The sequence below is a fragment of the Varanus komodoensis genome, unplaced genomic scaffold (assembly GCF_004798865.1).
Source record: "Varanus komodoensis strain SLA01 unplaced genomic scaffold, ASM479886v1 scaffold46_1, whole genome shotgun sequence".
Lineage (NCBI taxonomy): Eukaryota > Metazoa > Chordata > Lepidosauria > Squamata > Varanidae > Varanus > Varanus komodoensis.
Window position 1 is genome coordinate 1129018 of NW_025336043.1, and position 20979 is coordinate 1149996.

At 53.5% G+C, this 20979-nt stretch overlaps 1 protein-coding gene across 4 annotated transcripts in view; it reads right to left on the bottom strand.

Moving 5' to 3' along the window:
• GLCE (glucuronic acid epimerase) overlaps window positions 1–20342 on the bottom strand; it is a 44517-nt gene extending 24175 nt beyond the window's left edge. The window contains exons 1-2 of one of the 4 annotated variants that reach the window (XM_044444808.1): window positions 20250–20342; window positions 5688–5753 (exon numbers count right to left, since the gene is read on the bottom strand). The gene's annotated coding sequence lies outside the window, so the exon portion shown is untranslated. Of the gene's footprint in view, window positions 1–5687; window positions 5754–18936; window positions 19342–20249 lie in introns of those variants that run through there. The other 3 variants (XM_044444809.1, XM_044444807.1, XM_044444810.1) reach the window with 3 other exon arrangements.
• Window positions 20343–20979: the final 637 nt, after the last annotated feature.

Consider the following 20979-nt stretch of genomic DNA (forward strand, 5'->3'; position numbering starts at 1 on the left):
CATGAAGAGCAGGGTCAGCACAGCTCACTCGGTGCGTTAATAACACAAAGCTTCCAGATCACTCCCACGGGCAGTTTCTGTCAAGGGAGCAGAGGAGAGGCCTTCCCATCCTGTGCTCTGCTGGTCAGGCTGCTTTTTGGAACAACGGGTCACCAAGAACTGACACTTAGGGACTGACTCCCATTGCTTAAGATAGCCAAAAAGCGAGCATGAGGGTCGCAGATGCTGCCCCCCGCGTGCCTGGAGGGGTGTTTCTCATTTACTGGCTGCCGACGGGCAGGCTTTGAGATCTCGGATGCCTGGGAAGCCAACCCCCAGTGACCATGCTGGAGACAAGCTTCGACCCCACACAGTCTATCACAAACTGTGTGGCGGCAGACAATACGATGGCCGTATCATTGATCCAGATCGCATAGCAGTACCCCAGACAAAGAAGGACTACCATAAAACCATGTTCAATCATCCTAAAAAATGGAATCCATTGATCCACCATAAAATTAGCTTGTTGGCAAGAGAGCCTGGAACATTCTCAAAAATTATACAAGGGTTTATTTAGCACCAGCCAGATCCGTCACTATCTGTGGGTTTTTAATTTAAATTCCTGCAGCTAAGAAGCTAGTAATAAGCAGGTTTGCCTCATCATTTAAAAATACGCTTGCCAACAACACAAACAAGAGCTACACGGCTCCGAAGGACTGCTTCTGGGAAAAACTCCAAATCTGGGGGGCAGTTCAGGGAGAAAACGAATCTTGATCAACTGCCAAGCAACTGAGGGGGTGGGTTCCAGGCCCACTGGAGCTTACTCACAAGCAAAACGCTGAACTCCGGTATCCCAGCAGCGGTTCGCCGACACACCCAAGCCCTGCAGAAATGTCCCTCGCCAGGTACGTGAAATTTGCAGGTGCTGTGTTTAAGATTCAGCCTCCTTTAGTTCAGAGATCTGCTCTAGGCCAGAGTGCCCAGGGCTTCCAGGAAAACCAAGACCCTCTTGATTAATTTCCCAGACATGAATCCTTACAACTCACTGACCCAAAGCATTTCATGTTCACCTGATAAAAAATAACCTGCTCCAATCTACCCAGTAACTGCCAGCAGGCCCTTTGACCCATCAGTGTGGGCACTTCATGTTCCAAATATTCTTTTGCAGAGTGCCAGTGTGGTGTGGTGGTTAAGAGTGTGGGACCGGGACTCGGAGATCTGGGTTCGAGTCCTCGCTCAGCCACGGAGCTCCCTGGGTGTCTCTGGGCCAGCTGAGACTCTCAGCCCAGCCTACATTGCAGGGTTGTTGTCACAGGGAAAAGATTGAGAGGAGGAGGAGAATATGTAAGCCACTCTGAGTTCCTTAAAGGAAAACAGTTGGCTATAAATACAATAAACACATAATAAAGACATACTTGCATATTCTGTGAACAGGTCTGGGCCAAGGCAGAGCAAAACAGAAACCAACAACACTGCGGAAAAGACAAAAATGTCCAGCACACAACAGAACTTTTTAAATGTGCAACCAGACACAAAATGTCTGGGGAAATTTCAGTTCTAAAATAACATGCATGCAGTTCAAATTATGCAAAAGTTTATGATATCAGCCAATACGAAAACATTTTCCAGACGGAATTGTTGTGCGTGTGCATATTTTGCAATGAATATAGCATTACATTACTGGCAGAGGGGAGAGATTCCAACAGAAAAAGCTGCTGCTACTGGGGCAAGCAAACAGAATGTTCTGGGCTACTCTGAAATCCCAGACCCTGATGGAATACAGGCATTTTCTGCTCTCTCGCCAAAGGCACTTTTGGCGGATTCCTTGGATGTTCTCGCCCAAACACTCCCTGATCATCCCAGGATGAAGGAAATCACACTAGGATGGAAGGACCCCTCCTCTCCCGAGGGTCTTGCGAATGGTCAACACTACACAGACAAGGATGCTGAAAGAGCCATGATGACATTCTTAACAGGGTTCTTATTAGGACAGAACCCCAGTTTGGTCTGCAGAGCGAAAAAGGAAAAATGCTCCTTGCAGGTACGCAAAGATTTTGCCAAATACAGCGAGCCAATGCTTGGGGGCAGAACGGCCAGGGATGCGGAGTGCAAACCACTCCACTGCCTTCTCCCCACCCCCAATTCTGCTTATTACTCAGAATCGCTTCACTTGCATCCCGCAGGAAGCCAAAGGCAAACACTGCCCCATTTTGACCTCCAAGAGGCTCTTGCGAACAGCCTCCCAGCGACCCTCTGATAAAACCCTCTTCATGCTGCACACAAAGGCACCTGCCATCATTTTTACACAGGACAGGTCATTAGCCAGCCGCACCTGAGACCACTCACCCCACCCGTGATGTTGAAGGTTTTCATTCTGTTCTTTATGCCTCGCCCACACCTCAGGTGTTTTCCTGACACGGACTGGCAGGCAGGGCATACAGAAGAGCAAGCAAATCACAGGGACCTGCAAGCGCTGTCCCACCACTGGGTCCTGCTTACAGGGGGGGGGACAGCTGGGCCACCCCACCAAAAGCAGGGGCCACCCTGTGGGAGTCCTGCTTTCCCTGCAGGGAAGGTGCACCCCTCGTCTCTGCCCATTTCATACCCCCGGAGGCCGCGGTGCAAAGGGCAAGGGGACCCCGGATGTAAGCGCCACAGCAAAAATACGGAGACGCCACATGTTGCAAGAAGTGTCCAGCTTCAGAAGCGCAAATGCGGCTGGACGGCAACACAGGCTGCCAGTCCTCAGGGAGGCCCAGCTCGGTGCTGCCGGAGGGAGGGGGGCAGGCCCAGCGGCCCCCTCCCTGCAGGCCGGCGGCTCCCACCTCACAGGCTTCCCTGCACCGCAGGCGCTGCACCCTCCGCTTGGCCCAGCCTTCAGCCTGCCTGCACTGGGCCAGATCCTCCCTCGCCAGGGCAGATGGCACTGGACAACCCAACACGAAGCACAGCTTTCCTGCTGCAGGGCGCTTTTCCGGCTCTTGGGTTCTCTTTGTGGCAGGTGTGTGATCCTGCAGAGACAGACATGCTCCCCATTCCAAGAGAGTCTTCCAAGAAACCCATCTTTACATTCATGACTAGCCATTCCCACTGCCTCCTCGAAAAATGCTGTTTGAGACACCAGCCATCCCCAAGCCAAGCCAAGCCAAGCCAAGCCAAGGGGTGTTCACGCCAGGGACTAGAAACACCGTGCAGAATTTAACCAGCAGAGCTTGTTGAGGTGACACAAAGGCACCAATTTCCTATCCACTGGCTGCTGAACCCCGAAGCTTTTAAGCACAATACCAACCAATCGGTTTGCTCGGGCGACACCACGGCTGCACACTCAATTCGCCACTGCTGGGAGAGTTTCTCCAAACGCCTCCAAGCTCTTCCTTCCCCGTATTAAGCAAGTCACTGTCATTTAACATGTATTAAATACTGTAATAAAGCAGTCTGGGCTGGGAAGAATGAATAATTCACGAGGGCAAAAATAATTTACGCAAAGCACCAATAGGTTGCCCTCCCTGCTCATTTTGCCCCCCCCCTCCCCGCTTCCCCAAATCCCCAGTACGGCACTTCAAGTCTCCAATGAAGTCCTTTTGACAGCAAAATAATTTTCAGCAGCTCCTTATGAGCAGTGCTTGATACATCCATCTTTTTTTTTCTTTTTTAAAATGCGTGCCCAAGACAGCAGGCTGGGAAAACAACTGCTTTTCCTCCACGGGATTCAATCTAGCCTCTCTCTCTTGACATGGATAATTCCCTAACATTAAAGCTGTGCAGATCGGGACGGTCAGTTCTCCACTGCCTCTCACCCTCACAGTTCCTTATCAGCAAGCATTTGGTTCAAATATGTGGGCAGGAGGGAAAACAGCCATAAATGAGATGCCCTGGAATTGCATTACCACCAAATCTGTGTATGCTTATCTTTTGGAGCTACAGTCAGCTTTGGACACACAATGCATTTCACACCCCAAATGCGACTCAGAAATGGATTCTTCTGCACCAAGGGACAAACTCCAATCATGGCGGCATCACTCTAGCCCAGGGGCCAGCAACCCGCGGCTCCGGAGCCGCGTGTGGCTCTTTCATCCCTCCGCTGCGGCTCTGTCGCTCAAAATATGCGCCACAACCGCCAATGTGCGACACCCGCCGGCACGCGATTCATTGAGCTTTTCGACCCCCGGGAGGCCAACCATGGATAAATCCAAGAAAAGAAAGGTTTCAGAAGAAAACAGAACGTTTCATGGTATGGGGACAGATTCATTTGCTTCCACTGCTGACGAGGCTGGTTTACCAGCATGCCTAATATGTTTTTGTTGCATGCAGAAATACAAATTTGTTTTCTCTGTAGCAGTTCATTGATTTCATAAATGCAACACTATAGTTTTTTATACATAGCATAAAGGTAAAAAATGACATATGCAGTGTTATCTTCATTTTAGATGTCAAAAGGGTTTTGCGGCTCCCGGTGTTTTCTTTTCTGTGGGAAATGGGTCCAAATGGCTCTTTGAGTGTTTAAGGTTGCCGACCTCTGCGCTAGCCCTTTGCACAAAGATACTTTGTCGCCGTGCAGAAAAAAGGAATGTATTCCCTTTGTACTTGAGCCAAGATGTTAAGATGAATGCATCCCACTTTTCTTCACTTAGAAAATGTCCCTGGCTCTTGTCTGATTATATTCCTCTCGCAAGGTCATCACAAGGCCCAAAGAGTGTGTGACTGTCACCTGCCTCACACCGGCAACACTTGGTGAAATTTTGTGCTAAATATTGTGGTAATTCGACGTTCTGAAAGGTAAAAGCTGGCACGGGGAGAGTCTAGACAGAAATATATCCTGCGCTGCTGTCACCTGGATGCAAGACGGAGGAGGCCCTTGCTGCTGGGAGCGCTGACTCCTGCCTCCAGCCCACCTGCCGCACTGACCAGGCTCAATTCCCGACCCGGAGTGGTTTTCTGCGAAACTCTCCACTTAAGCCCTGTGGTTAAGAAACTGCCCGAACAATTATTTCTCCAGGAACTGCGATGGTCCAAGCTCGCCGTTTTAAAAGCCTTCACATTAGTCTATGGTAACAATATTTTAACATGTCCTACAAAATTAGACTCAACAGTTAAGAAAGCCTGAAGTTGCTACTCCATGATTTAACGCAGCAATCCTTAAGGCTGCGAAGGGAACTAAGCTGAAGAGCCAGAATCACGTTTTGCTCAGGAGAACTCGTCTCTCAAGCAGCAGGAGGGAAATCGCACGTCCTGTAATTGCATGCTGCAGGGACCTGTAATTGCTGCCTCCTCAGAACTCAGCTTTCTCACTTAACACAAAAAGCTAAGACAGATCTTAAGAATACGATTATTTAAAACTTAACTGCCCCTCTCTCCGTCTGCAGTTAATTCTGCTTACTTGAGCAAACGAAAAGATTGCAAATTATGTTTCCTGCAGAAGAGACCCTTCAGCTCTGCACCCCCAGCTTGTCTGCATATTCCAGCAACAGAACCACACTGGTTTAGTCCCTGAGATCAACAGCTCGCCCAGAGAAGCAGGGAAGGGAAGGCTCCTATCAGCACGATTCCTTCTGCGCATACAGCCCAACGTCCAGAAAGGTATAAAACGGGAAAGCACTCACTATTTCTGTGTTCAGAACATCACTGGCCCCAGGAGTTCCTGTCTAGCTCTAACAGAGAGAAGAGGCATTCAGACAGAGTGACATGACGGAGGTGTAAGATCATCTTACCTTAAGTCAAAAGAAGGCCTCTAAACACTAAGGCATCTCTGAGCCAAGTTTTTAAGAAGTAACCACCTGGAAGATAAAATGCAGGTAATTAGAATTTCTGAAGTTGGATGCAAGAACTCCGGGGCAGCCTCTCCCTGCCACACAATCCCTATCAAGACTCATCTTGGATGCCCGCAAGGACCAGGTGCCAAAATGCCATTTCCTCAAGGCAGCTGCAGAAAAGTTTAATCTGCCCGGCCCACCACAATCCCGCCTAATTGCAGACTGATTAATCCTGAGGACTGCCCGTGGTGTCAGAAAAGGCACTCATGAAACATTCTGCAGGAAGCTGGATTCAGTCCTCCCCACAGTCAAAGGATTCTTGTTTTAAATGCACAATGACCCACTTGCGAGCATGCATTTCACAAAGGAGGATTTTAAAATAAAAAGCCAACACAACTCTGACCACCCAGGTTTCAGTCTTCAGCAAGTTATTCCTGCCTCTTCTGCTTTTAAGCATGGGAACAAGCTTAGTTCCTTAGCTTTGGGTTCTATTTTTAAAAATCCCCAATTTAAAGAGAGTCTTCCTCTGAATTGCTGAGATTTACAGTTTTCCTACAGGTCTAAAGGTGCTGGCTAAGATTTTCCATTATCTGCATATTTCTCATAAAGTCCAGAAAGACACGGGATGGGCGGGGATGCCCGGGGGGAGATTGTCTTTGCAATGGACTGTGGAAAAAAGCACTGGTGATACTTAAGTGACACACAACACTCAGCAATGGCAGTGTGAAGTTGAGTGTATGACCGCTGAGACCCAGAGAAGGCGGTGGCGGGTAGGACGAGAAGAACTGCCTTGCACTTCACCACTGTTGAGACAAGCCTCACATGCACGAGGATTTGCACAAGTGTCCTTCCTATTTGGCACTCACGTCTGAACACACAGATTCAGAGAAACCGCTCCTCTTAAAGATGTCTGCCTTAAAGTTTCGTCCGGGTGTTTGTTTTAAAAGGGCATACTGACTGACTAAATAAGACGCTTCTCTCAGCTTCCCCATCCTCTCCACAAAGGCTATAAGAAACCACTTCTCAAGATGCAAACGGAAAAGAAATCATTTTACTTAAGTGCCCTTAAAGTTTTTTGCAACAAAAAAGGCAGTTTTGTGCTAATAGCCATTAAAAAGGATGCCCAATATGGCTCTGCTTGACATGCCATTTTTCTCCACTTAATCCTCTCACTAGAGGCTCAATTTAATAAACAAAGGCAGCTTTAATAATTCAAATCTTACATTGCGAAAGATGTGACAGTCCTGTCAGAATTTTCCTGCAAAGCAGTGACTACTGCGCTTCCGTCTCTCTAAGGCTTTGCATATATTTAAGAATGTGTCTTGCCTTTTGAATGCTGATAACTTTAGTCTTCTTTTCTTCTCTTTAAAGGATTAAACAGAACCATCAATATTAGTGCATCATGCAGCATTACACAGCCAGTTTTCTCCACGGAACGTAAAAAAAACATCCTCAACAAAAAGACCAAATTTCTAAGCGTTGCTCATAATTCGAAAGAAGCAAAGCGAAGGGGAAAAAACACTGCATAAAAAACACTGTATGTCCCAATAACCTTCCAAAGTAGAGGAAAAGCATGGAGGTGGGAAACAAAAAGATGCAGTGTTTTAATGATCACAGCCTAGCAGCATAACATCTTCCCCAAAGACACACAACAGGGATTGGTGTGTTAAAGAGGCAGCTTGACAGATCCCGAAAAAGCATCTTTTTCCAAGTGCTACGATACCAGCTGCACTCATCTTGACACATCACAGAAAAAACAGCTCCAGCAAAATTGATCATCAAGGACCAGTCCTGCGCCCGACTGGAAGCCCAGGTGCTCAGACGCAGGGAGACCCGAGCATCCGTTTCGCGCTGAGCTGGAGCCGTGGGTCCTCTCCTCCTTCCCCGCCTCTGTGCCGGGGCACTCCTTTCCAGAGAGATGGGACGAGGCCGTTTGTGGTCAACAGCAGCTGTGACCTGCGTGCAAGAGCGTGTCCCCCGTGCCTCTCCGAGCGACAGCGGGGGTTCTTGCCGCAAACTGAGGACCGCAAGGCGAGGGGCTTGTGTGGCCGGGAAAATAGCACCCCCACAACTTGCCCTATTTTTCAGCACCCATGTGAGTGGGGTGGGGGAGGACAGCTTTGACCTCTGCTTTTACACGCCCCGCACCCCAACAATAATTTCTTCTGGCTGCCTGCATGTTGCTCAGAACCGAGGTAAAAAGGTACCTCACCCCCGACCCCCAACTGACAAAAGAAATTAGCTGATATCTCAGGGAGGCATGGGCAACTTCTGCGGAAGGACACCAGCCATTCCGTGCGCTTACAAGCTGTTCTGTTTTGTTGCAGCCGCTAGTTTTTCTGCCGTCCTTTCCAAGAAATGCATGAATTAGAACCTGGAAACTAGAGGGATCAATCCACTTTGGCCAAGCTTCGGAACACCCGTTCCCTGGCTGCGGCACAGCCAACCAAACGGGGCCGGGAGTGACGCTGGTGAAGGCGGCGGTCCCGGACCGTGGCAGGGCCTCATGCCTGCTGGAGGCCGGGAAGGCACCCTGGAGCTCTAGTGCACCTCAGAGCACAGAAACCTCCCCGCTGCCCGGCAAGGAAGGAAGGGACAAGGCCGGCCGCGAAAGCTGTGCTCCGTTACCTGAAGGTGATTTTGAAGCACAACGGGAGCCCTCAAAGAGGGATCGAGAAATTATTTGCGGTCCTGGTAAAGAGCATCTGATTTGCGGGTGCCGTGACGTCAGGAAATGACTGCCTTGCTTCCCTGAGACAAATGGCTCCCAGCACTGCCAAATGCGCCTTTCCTGCATGCGATCCTCGTCGTGAGCACTGAGGAAGAGGACGCATGTCTGATGCAATCCATTTAGGGACGCCACGGTCCTGAGCAGGAGCAAAGAGAGATGCCCTTTGCACTGGGAAGCAAAGAGCAGCCCAGGTCAAGCCCCAGCATGTTTCTACTAGGAAGCGGCAACTTTGCCGTGGGGAGAGCAGACCCCCTGGCAAGACATCTGGCAGAGATGGAAACCTCTCCTGTGCCTCATCCACTCATTTAGGGGCCCCACAGCGGACAAGAGTTCCCAGTAAACAGTGCGGCTAAAGATTATGGTCCCTGTATCAGATCAAAGCAGGGGGAGGGGTTAGGGTCGGAAGGTGACTGTTTTCAGCTTCCTTCGAAATACACTGGATTCTTTCTTTATTTTATGGTTTTACACAACCAACAATGTCAGCCTAGCTTCAAACGCAGTCTGTATGGATCGGAGCCAGTTAACGCTTTCAAATGGAAGTGGTTCTCACACTTGCGAAAAATATATCCAAGGAGAAAAACAGATGTCCTACCAGTAGAATGCTCTATTTCTTCCCTCGATCGTGTAAGGCTTGCTTTCATTTATGCCTCTGCCAATCCCTTTACATCCTCATTAACTATAGGACACCCAGGGCAAACCCAAAGACAAGAAATCAATCTTAAGCCTGCACACCCAAGACAAGCAGATGAACAACACCCAAAGATTTAATATGATGTCTGCTTCAACGCTGCAACAGTCACCGTGAGCAGCAATTCACAAAAGTTGGGAGCACAACACCCCAAGATTTAGGGGATTAAAACAAAAAGCTGCAAGAAAAGGTGCTCCAGACTGGGGGAATGGCTGTCAAAATGGCTAATGCGGTTTGGTGTAAAGCGAGCTACCTTGGGGCAAAATCTTCCAGGCTCAAGCATGAGTCGCTGGGAACTCCGCTAGTCACATCTCATCAAAAAGGAGATCTTGAGGCTGTGATGGGCAGCTGGATGAAAAGCTGACCCAGTTTGCGGCTGCCGTGAAGAAGGCAAGCTCCACTTTAAAACATAATTAGCAAAGGGACTGAAAATAAAACTGGCAATATCCTATTCTCCATACCTACATCTAAGTGTGATCACACTTCGAATACCATGTTCCTGCCACCAGACCTAAAAAAGAAGGTATTTCAGAGGTGGAACAATGAGGAAAAGGACAACGAAAATGATCCAGGGCTCAGAGCACTCCCTCCCTTTACAAGGAAAAATTATAAAGCAGGGGAAAAAGGCAAGGAAAGTGAGGTGCACAAAATTATACATGGGGCGGAAAATGAGACTCAGGTGAGCTCCTTCCCCCCCTCTCCCAATGGCAGACCTTGGAGTTGCTGTGGGCCAACACGCTGAGCAGGAGCCAGAAGTGTGATGGAGCACAAAAAGGGTAAATGCCTTTCATAGAAGTATCACGTGCGACCAGCGGAAGTTCCCCGAAACTCTGCATTAGTCAGACCGCATCTAAAATGCTGCATCCAGTTCTGAGCACCAAAATGTACAAAAGATGCAGAAAAATCAGAAAGGGTTCAGGGGAAGGCAGGAAGGATGGCCCAGGGCCTGGAAAGAGGGACTGACAGAAGAGAAGACGGCCAGGTATGATGGCACAGTGCAAGTCCCTGGCAGCTGCCACAAAGAGGGAGGACAGGATCTCTTCTCGAAATCCCTGACTGCAGAATGACAGGCTCCGGCTAGAAGAAACCAGATGCAGGACAGATATCAGGAACAGTTTCCTCGCTGTCAGAGCAACAGAACAGTGGACCAGTAGCCTGGAGAAGCCCCGGGCTCTCACTCACTGGGGATACTCAAGGCGAAACCAGACAGTCCTTTGAGCGGGATGGTGTGACCTGGTGTCCTGCACCAGCAGCGCCCCCCCCCTCCAACTCTGTTCTAGGATTCTAAGTCCCAAAGTGCATTTCTGCAAGTTTGGGGAATGGAAGGTTCTTCCTGTGCCCATACAGATTTGGCAACTGCGGTTTCAGCGGTTTTCTAAGCTAAACTACACCCAGTAAGCAGTCCTGCAATTTGCTTGCCAGAGAACAGTCCAACAGCAGAGAATCCAATTTGAAATGGCGACCGGGGTCTTTCTCCGGCAAACCTTTTATCTGCTCCAAACAGCCTCCTCTCCCATCCAGGAGATTCCACCTAAGAAGAAGGTACTCAAGCAAACCCCCCCGCCCCGTGTTCATGACATTTACGAGAGGGTTTTACTGCGTACAGCTTGCTTAAGCTGTCTGTCTGTCTGTCTGTCTGTCTCTCTCTCTCTCTCTGTGTATGTGTATGTGTGTGTCTGCATAAGAACCCTCCATAAAAAGAGTTGCTGCTTTCTTATTTGGGGGGAAAAGCTGGAGAGCGCATGTGCAAAGAATATGAAAGGGCTGGTTTATGAGAAGCTGATGAAAAGCGGAAACGACTTGATTTTCTTCTCCTTTTTGCAGCTTGGGAGCTTCTGCAAACCTCAACTTTTCAAACACTTCAGCACCTAGTGAAGTCATAAATTAATCAGCACCCCACCAATCAAAGAACGTCACATGTCCAAAGATGTAATACTGCAGAATGCCATGCGAGTTGTTTTTTGCCGGCTTTTGGTATCCACCCTAAAGCCAGTAAGTGTTTCAAAAAGGGCCACAGGTCCCCATCAGCCACGAGCCAAGCTGAGGATAGCCCACCGTGCGCGTACGCACGCACACATGCAGACAGGAATCCTGGAGGACTGGTGTTTCTCTGTGGGCTTTGGGGCGTGTGGGCTTTCAGGGACCAGCCCTGCAGGCAGGTCCCCTCGCCTTCCGCCCCAGCGGAGGTCCGGCGGGAGGACACGAGCTCGGCAGACGGGGTCCCAGGGTCCGTCCGGAACCACCCATGGCAGGGGAGGGGTGCAGCCTCCCTGCCCTGCCGGGGAGGTTTCCCCTCGTCCTTGTGAGCAAATGGCCCAACCAGTGGCCTCCGGTTCTGTGGGACGGGAGAAGCAGCGCAACTTTCTGCCGTTCCCCACCAGATGCCCCCAGTCCTCCAGTTTCGGGGATCCACGCTGGACGGCGCCCTGAACCTTCACATCTACACAGCTCTGCATCACGGGGGGGGGGGAGCGGCAAGAGCCCCCCAGAGCCCACTTCGGCAGCGCTCCTCGCCGATTTCCTGATGAAGCTGTTGATCTGAAAAACACACCGGCATCCACCGCCACGAAGGAAGCACTGATAAAATAACCATGCCTTCAAAACAGCTGACCTACTTTACGCAGCCAGCCAGGGTTCAACACGCACTTGCCGCCACACGGCGCATCACTCACCGCGCCCACAGGATGCGTCCCTGCGGCGGGCGGACATTTCGCTCCTGTGCGTGGCCAACGCAGCTGCGCAAGCCAGGGAAAGCCAGGGAGCTTGTCGCCAGAGCCGCCGTGGACAATCCGCTCTGTAGGCCACAAAGAGCTGTCGCTGCGTCCCGAGAAAGGACCGGCACAGAGGTGCTTAAAGCAAACTTTGCAGCGCAGAAGTAGCAATGCTGCAGCAGGTTAGAAAACAGGAGCAAACAGAGACGCAAATTGGGCAGTGGGGAGGGGCAGGGCAGGGCAGGCCAGGCACGTCCCAGGCAGCCGGAGCTGGTGGAGGTAGACCGGGAGGCCGGGGTTCTGGCCCCTGCTTGGCCTTGAAGCTCAGCTGGCGTCTCTCAGCCTACCTCACAGGGTTGTTCATTCTGCCACAAAGAGAAGAACCGTCTGCCTGCCACGATTCTCTCACCACTGGATATCCAGCCACACGGGCAGACAGTGATGCTGCTGCGGGCAGGAATGTGGATTCTTACAGAGGGAGGAAAGTCAGGATAAATCCAGCACTTGGTCCCTGTTTGGACAACCGATCTGAAACCTGGTTCTTTGGTGCTGCATGAAGCCTTTTAGCAGAAAAAGCAGTGTGGGCCAAGCCCAAAGGCTCATTTAATCAGCTCCCACAGGGGCCGACCAAGTGCCTGCATGAGATTCTCCGGAGCCAGGAGAGCCGAGCAGGGCCCAGGCCTTTCCCTTCCATTTTTTGCACCCTGCTCTGAAACGCATCCTCCTCTCACCAGCTGAAAAGAAGAGACTTCTGCCTTAAAAGGAGAAAGGCTTCTTTAATTTTAAAGACAATGCTGAAGAGGAGACTGGGCAGAATGCAATTATTTCTACAGATTAAGATGCAAAAGAGAGATAATAAGGGTTTCCTGTAGATCTAAATGCAGGGAATGGATGGGAAAGAGGGAAAAGAAGGCTGAAAAGCAAGACTGGTAAACCAAGGCTTTGCTAAAGCACTGGGAGTTGGGTTTGGTGCCAAAAAGAGATGTCTAAAGGGTTGTTTAAGTGAATAAGAAATTCTGTTTTTATGCTGATCCAGCAAGAGTTGGGTGAAAAACTGAGTGGCAGTTGAGGTTTTTTAATATCTGAGATAGTAAAGCCATCATGCAGAGACAGCAAACCTTTCCCCGCAATGCTCTCGGCCTGCTTAGAATCAAGGCAGGGAACTCGCAGTCCCTCTCGCACTCGACACCACAAGCACCTCTTTAGGGCATGACTTGACAGAAGAGCCACGCTGCTCTCATGCGAACATCTAACCAAGTTCATGCTCACATCATGAACAAGCTCCAAATGGCCCAGAAACACGCCCACGTTGGCCAAGCAAGGGAAGGCTCGGGTGAAAAACCTCTGCGAGTCAACCGAGACCTGAAACTGGTTGCATTCAAACAGCAGCAGCTTCAAGGTGAAAAGAAAATCCAAATCACAAAGGGCTCCCTGCGCAAGATCCCACTCTGCGCTTTGACAGCATGTCTCCGTTCTGAACGACGTGGCCACCAAAGGGTGGGAAAAGACCCCTCTGGGTTATCGTCAACCACCTCAAATGCAGCACAGTCGTTTTCAAAGGTCTCCGCACTGGAGCCACGCTACAATTCTGCACACAAGATCCCGCACCCACCCCAACCCTAACGAGAGCCCCCTTCTTCTGGACCACAGGGTGCCGTTTTCACTCCTGGCAAATAAAGATTCCAATGGCTGCTACAATTGAGCCTCAAGTAACCAGCAGGTTTTATTGGAAGGGAAATGTCATTTTACGGGGAATAAATGTTGATACAGCACCATAATGCTGGGTGTGCGTGCTATGCTGCAACGCTGAACGGCATTTCAGATTGCCACACACAAGCACACGCAATGTGCAATTTGCACCCGCTCCTTAGGCTGGCTGTGCAATGGAGAGCGCCAGGGACACGGGGAGATTGCCTGCGGGGCAGATGCCACAGGCTTTCAGCTGGCAAGGCGTTTACCATCCTTATTGTGCGGAGGGAGGGTGGAGGAAGGAAAGGGGGGTCAGCCATCCTTGATGCTGGCCAACAGGGAAGAGAGGGTTGACGAGAAGGACGCGGCTGGCTGTGGGGAAAGGGAAGCAGGGAATGCTAGTGCTCGATCGTAAGAGGGAAATGGGGAAGGTCAGAAAAGCGGGCAGTGCAGCTACACGAAAAGCGTAGGCCAGATCCGAACCTCAAGAGGGACCTGTTCAGGAGGAGTACAGGAGAGACAGGCCTGCACTGGCGGGCGAGTGGAGATCCGTGATGGCTGCTACAAATAACGAAAAGGGCTTCTTTGACGCTGGAGGAGAGAAAGAATGCCAGACGTCGCTGCTCAGCCAAGATGGGGAAACGCTGACCGAGGTCAAGAGAAGGCTGAACTCTGCTCCATTCCTCTTTCGGTTCAATCTTCCCCCACAGGAGGATCCGTCCCAGCCAGCATTTCTGGCAAACAGACTGACAGGGCCAGGGAATATCTAAGCACTGTCAGTGAGCTTGAGGCCCAACTCCTGAAGAAAGCGCAACTCCGGTATTGGAAGGGCTGCTCACTGATGATTTCTGAGAAATCCTGGCAAACTGGGGATAACCCAGAGCGCTAGAGGAGGGCAAACGTTGTGCAACAGTGCAGAATTTGGGGAACTGCAGAGCAGTCGGTCCGGCTTCGATATCGGGGACAGTTCTGGAGGAGATTATGAAGCACCCAGACTGTAAGCACCTCGACACCAAGGTGGCGATCAGTGGAAGGGAGCACAGAGTTGTCAAGGACAAGTCCCACCAGGACCATCTTGTATGATGATCAAAAAGTAGCCAAGTAGCCATCATATAAACTGACATCCGTGAGACACCTGACAAGAAATTCCGACTGGCCCTTGCAGTGCGATCACGAGCGGAACACGAGTCAGAGGCACGAAGGGGCTGCGAAGGAGGCAAACGCGAAGAAGCAGCAGAATTCCAGGATCACAAAAGCAGAATCCGCTCCACCGTGAGCCGGTCAGCCAACATGTGGACTGGCAAGTTCTGGGCAACACGCTTTAAGAAGGACTCAGAGAAATCGGAACAAGTTTAGGAAAGATCAGAGAACTGGAACGTTAGTCCTACAAGGAAAGATGGAAGGGACCGGCTACGTCTGGCCATGTGAAGTGGCTAGAGCAGCATTTTGCAATGCAGAGGCCAACCTGCTTTGGGGTGGGGTTCAGATGCCCCCCCCCCAATGCCTGTGAACTGGATCACACAGGAGGGTGGCCCATTTTGTAGCAGAAAGCACGGAACGGCGCCCCTTCCAAGCACAGAGCAAGCGACCCAGCGGCTCCGCATCCCCACGGCTACCTCTGGCTGGGGAGTGACAAGGACAGGGGAGGGGGCCAGGCACCCCCCTCTGCCGGGGCGCTGACAAAAGCACAGAGTGCACAGTGGAGCATGGAAGCCGTGAGATGCCGCGGGCCGACGAGGCCCGGCTGGTCCAGCCTGCGAAGCCGGGGGGCTGCCACACCCTGGGCACGAAGCAACCACAGCGAGGCAGCTGGGCTCAGCTCCGAGGGCCCCCTTCTCCACAGGGGTGCCCTCCAGGTGTTTGTGAGCCCCCGTCAACATGGCCCAAGAGGATGAGGGCTGGAATTCAAAGCCACCTCGTTGACGCCAGATGGAGGCAGGCTGACCGTAGGCTGATCCAGCAAGAGGACCAAACAACCTTCTTTCCAGAACGGGGTTTTACCGCAGGGAAGCCGCCACTGTCTGTGCGGGATTCACACCCCTTGCCAGGGCTTGCCAGTCCAAGGGTGCCCACCCTGATTCCCCTCAGCTTCTGCCAGGAGACTGGCAGTGAAAAGCATCTCTGCGAACCAGCCCAGAGAGAGGCAAGCTCAGATCGGCAGCACGGGACGAGGCGCCCCAACGTGCTGCTAATTTTACAGTGGAACTTATTCATACACAGGCTGCGTTTACATTATGAAGTAAAGATGCTGTCCATACGGCTCAGAATTCGCCACCAGCATGCCTCCAAACAGCACCTGGCAGAGATGCTGGAAGAGATGATCCCAAGTCACAAAGGCTTCAACTTTGTGGAAGGTCACTAGACAAAGCCGGAGTGCGGGGGATCCTCACCTCCGAGCAGCAGAGGGCCGTGGGGCCAGAAAGGGAACCCCTCTCTGGCATGTTTCCCCTTGACCTTGAAGGAGCATTTGGCCAGAATTGGAGGCAAACGCAGGCCAGACAGCCCTCTGATCTCGTCCCATCCAGTCCAGTACATTCATATGAGGCCACTGCATCTTTCAAAGCCATTGCGTCCTACAGAGAGAACCAAGATCCTGGATTCCCCGGCAATTAGAAGGGAGAAAACATGCATCAGGCTGTGGTTTTTGCATGCAGCCAACACGGGTTACCGCAAACAGACCCAACCACACTGGCAATAGGTCATCCTGCTTCAGCATGCCAGGGCATGTGCGGCTGTCAAGTTAAGGAGATGAAAAGCAGACACTTGGCATATCTTTTAGATGACCAGGTCTGTGCCAGGTGTGTCGCTTAAAAGTACCCAAAGGAAAGCCTGCAGGTGTAAGAGAATGGGTCACATCCGGGCCACCACCGTCCCGTACACGTGCGCCGACCAAATCAGCACTGTAAACAGGACTGCTATTGCCAAATAATCGATGCCATAATAAAAAGAGCTAAAGAACAATTGTCTTTCAGAAAATCACTGCCAAGTGCTGCCAGGTCCAGCTTTGCGTATTTCTGGGCTATCAGCCAGCTGCTAATCATTACAGGCCTCTGCTAATTTTGTGTTCTGCAAATAAACTGCACACTGCCAGAAAGAAGACCTGCGCAAAGTTTTCTCGTACAGTGTCAAGTCGAACCTCGGCATGTACTTTAGCACACCTTTCACTCTCTGCCGAGGCTGCAATATTAATGCCAACACCAAAGCCCTGCTGCAGCCTCACCAGGGACCCTGCACCACCACCGGGGTGTATTTCCCTTCTAAACAAGAGGACAACCCATTAATTTTAACTTGCATCCTATGCTAAGCATGGGGGAGAGAGGACTGGAAGAGACGACGAAGGAGAATTTTGCAAAGCTTCTTGTATGGCTCCTGCTGCAACCTTTTCGTACACACATCAGGTGTGTGACAATGCACCTACAGAGCGACTGCTCACAGGATTTCACCTGTGTTCATCGGGCAGGAGAAGAGTGGGAAATGGTGTCAGCGTTAAAACAGAAGCAATAAAGCCACCATAGTGCCTAGCAGGACTCTGGAGGTGGTCCCGTGGAAGGAAGGAAGGAAGGAAGGAAGGAAGGAAGGAAGGAAGGAAGGAAGGAAGGAAACCAACTGGAAGCTGCCCTGGGAAGCATGCCAGCCTCAGCCACCACTGGAGCCACAGCTCTGGCTCCCAGGAAACCAGGCCGAGAGGGAAGCGGGCAAAGAGGAACGGCTGCAGAGAGCTGGCACATCAGTCCCCTCAGCTAGAAGGACGAGTCTGCCCCGATGGCCAGTCACCCCCAGACTGCAGAGCCGAAGAAAAGCGCGCTCCGGGTCCATCCACTGGCCGAGGGGCTAAGATCTACCGTGACAGCACTGCTTTGCGCGTGCATTATAATCTATTATAAGTCCCCTTGAGGATGAGTCAACAGAAGTCAGAATAAACACCGTCTAAATAAAACATGCAGGGATCTGCTCCAGGCATGCAGTAAGAAGATTCAAGGGGCAGGAGTTCGTAAGAGCCACAGGAACAGAGTTCTCTTGAAAAGGGGGATACGGAGCAGTGCTGGCAAACAGGTTCTCACAGCAAGGACCAGAATCCAGGGATCGCAGTATGTCCCAGTCGCACCAGCACAGTGCACGCATAATAATACCGGAACCGGGGTGCGTAGGCTGTGAAAAATCCCCCGTGGAGGCACACTTGGGTGCCTGGCACTAGACTGGACTGAGCCCACGTTCACCCCACACCTGGCTGATGGAGAGCTCAGGATCCTAAGTGTGCACCATTCTGTTCCATGCCAGGAGGATGACAACAGGTGATTTATTTCTGCACATGCTCTGCTCTCACTTGCGCAGCAGGCGAAAGGACGGCTGCCTGCTCCCTCCCGCACAAAGCCCTGCAGAGATGTGCCGGCTCCGAAGAGGAACGAGCGCTGGACTCCTGGGCTGGAGGGCAGGCGATGGCCGCGCGTGGGCTCCGCATGCTGCATCCTCTACCACTAAGAAGCTGCTCTGCATGTGACATAGACACTTCCAAGAAATCGCCAACACACAACCTGACACTGACAACCTGGCTGCAGCTGCCCCCCTGCAAACACCCACAGACTCAGCAAAGCCTTCCCACGCAAAACGAGCAACTGCTGAAGACATGCAGGCCCCGCACACCCTTTCTTGCTCTTGCAAGAAACAGGCGGGAGTCCCCCTCCACTCCACTCTGTCCTCGCACCCTGTAAGGAGGCTCAGCCGGGCGCCTGTGACCTAACGTCACCCCACAACCGTCAGGGCCAAATGGGGGCTCGAACCAGTGCCCAGGTCCCGCTCCAGCACTCCACCCCCTCGGACACACCAGATCGCTTTGTAAAGCAGGATTAATCACTGGCCAGGAGACAGCGCTTCAGTCCTCCAGAGCTCCAGAAGCCCCGTGCAAGCTCCCCAGTGCTCCTTGTACTACCGACGGGGCGTGTGAGGCAGAAGCTGGGCCGCCGTGGGTGCACGGCTGCGTTCACGGCAGGAGGGGCAAGAGTGCGAAACACTCGCAGTGCAGCCCAAGGCAGGTGGAGCCACCGGAAAGGATCGCCCTTCCTGGAGCCCGTTTATTCCCACGTGCGGACATCCATGGCTCCCAGAACGCTGCTGGCGTGACATTAAGGTCAGGAGGGCAGCGCTCGCCCGTCCAGCAGCCCTTCCCCAGCCAGCTCGGGTGGCGCCGCTGCACGCTCCCTTCACTGCCTTACTCCTGAACGAGCAGGTGCCTGGCCAGTACAAAGAGCTATTCAGAAATTTCTGCCCGACCCAGATAGCGCCTGCGCAGCAGTGGGAGAGACGTGGGGAAGGTTACTTTCGGCCGAGCATGTGACAGCGGCACACGGACCTGAACAGCACATGCCCTGGCAAGAGCCCCGCACTTCACACCTGGTTCAATCAGGCCTGTAACTGCCCGCTTTCCTACTCCGCCAGGCTTTTGGAAGCTCCTTTCCCCAAATGTCGGGGAGGGTAAACTTTATGCCACACAATGCACCAGCAACTCACGCTGATGCTCAGCCTCACATAAATGCTTCTCCGCCTCTGGAAGAAACCCCAAACGCAGATTTCAGAGCTGAAACACGAGCTCTCTGTGCAAAGACAGGCCCGGACAGGTTGCAAAAGTCACTCAGTAAAGAGGAGAAACGTGGGTGCAGCAAGGCCTGCAAGACCTCACCACCCCGTGACCCGAAGGGCTTTTCTCAGGTTGGAAAGCTGTCAGGAATCAGGCAGCGCCAGGAGGAACAGATGGAAATCCTGGCGTTTCGTAGATTTTCCGATTCAGGCATCTGGGATGCTGGCAGCGCACTCTCTGCACACCACATGCCGCCGGGACCGGGCAGGGCTTGGAAAAGCCGGCCCTTGTTTACCATGGAGCACAGCGAGTGCCTGTGGGCCAGGCAAGGCCCCTCGCCCCATCCTCCCCCGCAGGGCTGGGGCCGCGACTGCAACGTGCAGCCCAGGCTTGTGTTCCCCGGCGCCTTAGGGGAAAGCGGGATATACGAAATAACTAAGCTGCCCCAGGCTGGATTTCAGCACCGCTCACACCGGTGCCACCCCGCTGCGCTTCTCCAAACACCTCTCGCTATAAGGGATGCCCCCCAGCCGCCTCAGACTCCACCTCCCATCAACCGCGGCCAGCACGACCAAGCGTCGGGAATGGACATCGGGAGGGCTCCTGCTGGGGAAGACCGGCGCAGACCCGGGCAGGGGCTGCCGGGGAAGCCTGCCCCAGGGCGCTGCCTCCGACCCCGCGGCCCCTGCGGGCAGGGGGCGCGCCGGGCACGAGGCTCCCCGCAGCTGCAGCCCCGCCAGGCCCGGCGCGCAGGCCCCCACTGCGAGCCCCTCCGGGCAGGGACCTGCGGGGGGGCGCCTGCCGCGCGGGCGAGGGCGGCAGCACCGGGGCCACCGCGCCGGAGGCCCCGCAGCGGTCAGGCACGGCGGGCCCGGGACTCCCTTCCCCAGGACGGGGCCGAGCACCGGCGCGCGGCACCCGCGCTCCGCCGGGGAGCCCCCGCCCGGAGGCCGCGCTGGCCGGGCCCGCGGAGACCCCCGGCCCGCCCTCCGCAAACGCCGCGCAGAGCCCCCGGGCAGCGGAGCCCCACCCCTTTAACCCGTTCCTGGCCCGCTCTTCGCCCCCGCGGAGCAGGACCCGCCCCTCCCACAGCCTCGGTCCCCCAGCGGCTCCCGCCTCACCCTCTTACCTGCGTGGGCCGGTCCTGGAAACTCGGGGATTATTTTTCTTTCCCGGGCCCGCCCGGCCAGGCAGCTCCGCGGCAGCGAGCGAGCGAGCGAGCCAGCGAGACAGGAAGCGAATAAGCGCGCGCACGAGGCGGAGGCGGAGGCGGCGGCGGCGGAGGCAACCTGAGCCAGGAGGCCACGCCCCCTTTCCCCTCCACCAACTTCCCGCGAGAGCCGCTCCGCGGGCTGAGAAAGGAGAGAAGGCGCAACCCAACGGACTCGGCCACGCCCCTCGAGAATCCGCGCCAGTCCAATCACAGTCCGAGGGTGGGAGAAACGCCTCCGCTCACCCTCCGCGCTGCGGACGCCCAATCGCTGCGCAACAGGCCGCTCCTCAGTCAGGGCAAACGAAGCCGAAGGGGGCGGAAGCAAGGTGAGGCCCACGAAGCTGGCCAGTGGGGAGAGCAGGGTGTTGAATCCAGCCAATCAGAGGACACGCGTGTCGAAGAGGCGCCAGGCGGGCGGGGACCGCGCCAGGCGCTCCGCTGGCCGACGGGGGCGTGGGCATCCGCCTCTGATCTGCATATGCAAATACACGCGACGTTGCCCCGCGCGGGAGCGGTGTCCCGCGAAGGTGCGCCCGGGCTCCGGCGGCTGCGAGCGATCCTGTCCGGCAGCCCTGGCGGCTCGCCCGGCCCCCTTCCCGGGCGGGCGCCCTCTCGCCGCAAGGAGAGGCCCGGCCGGTTCTCCGCC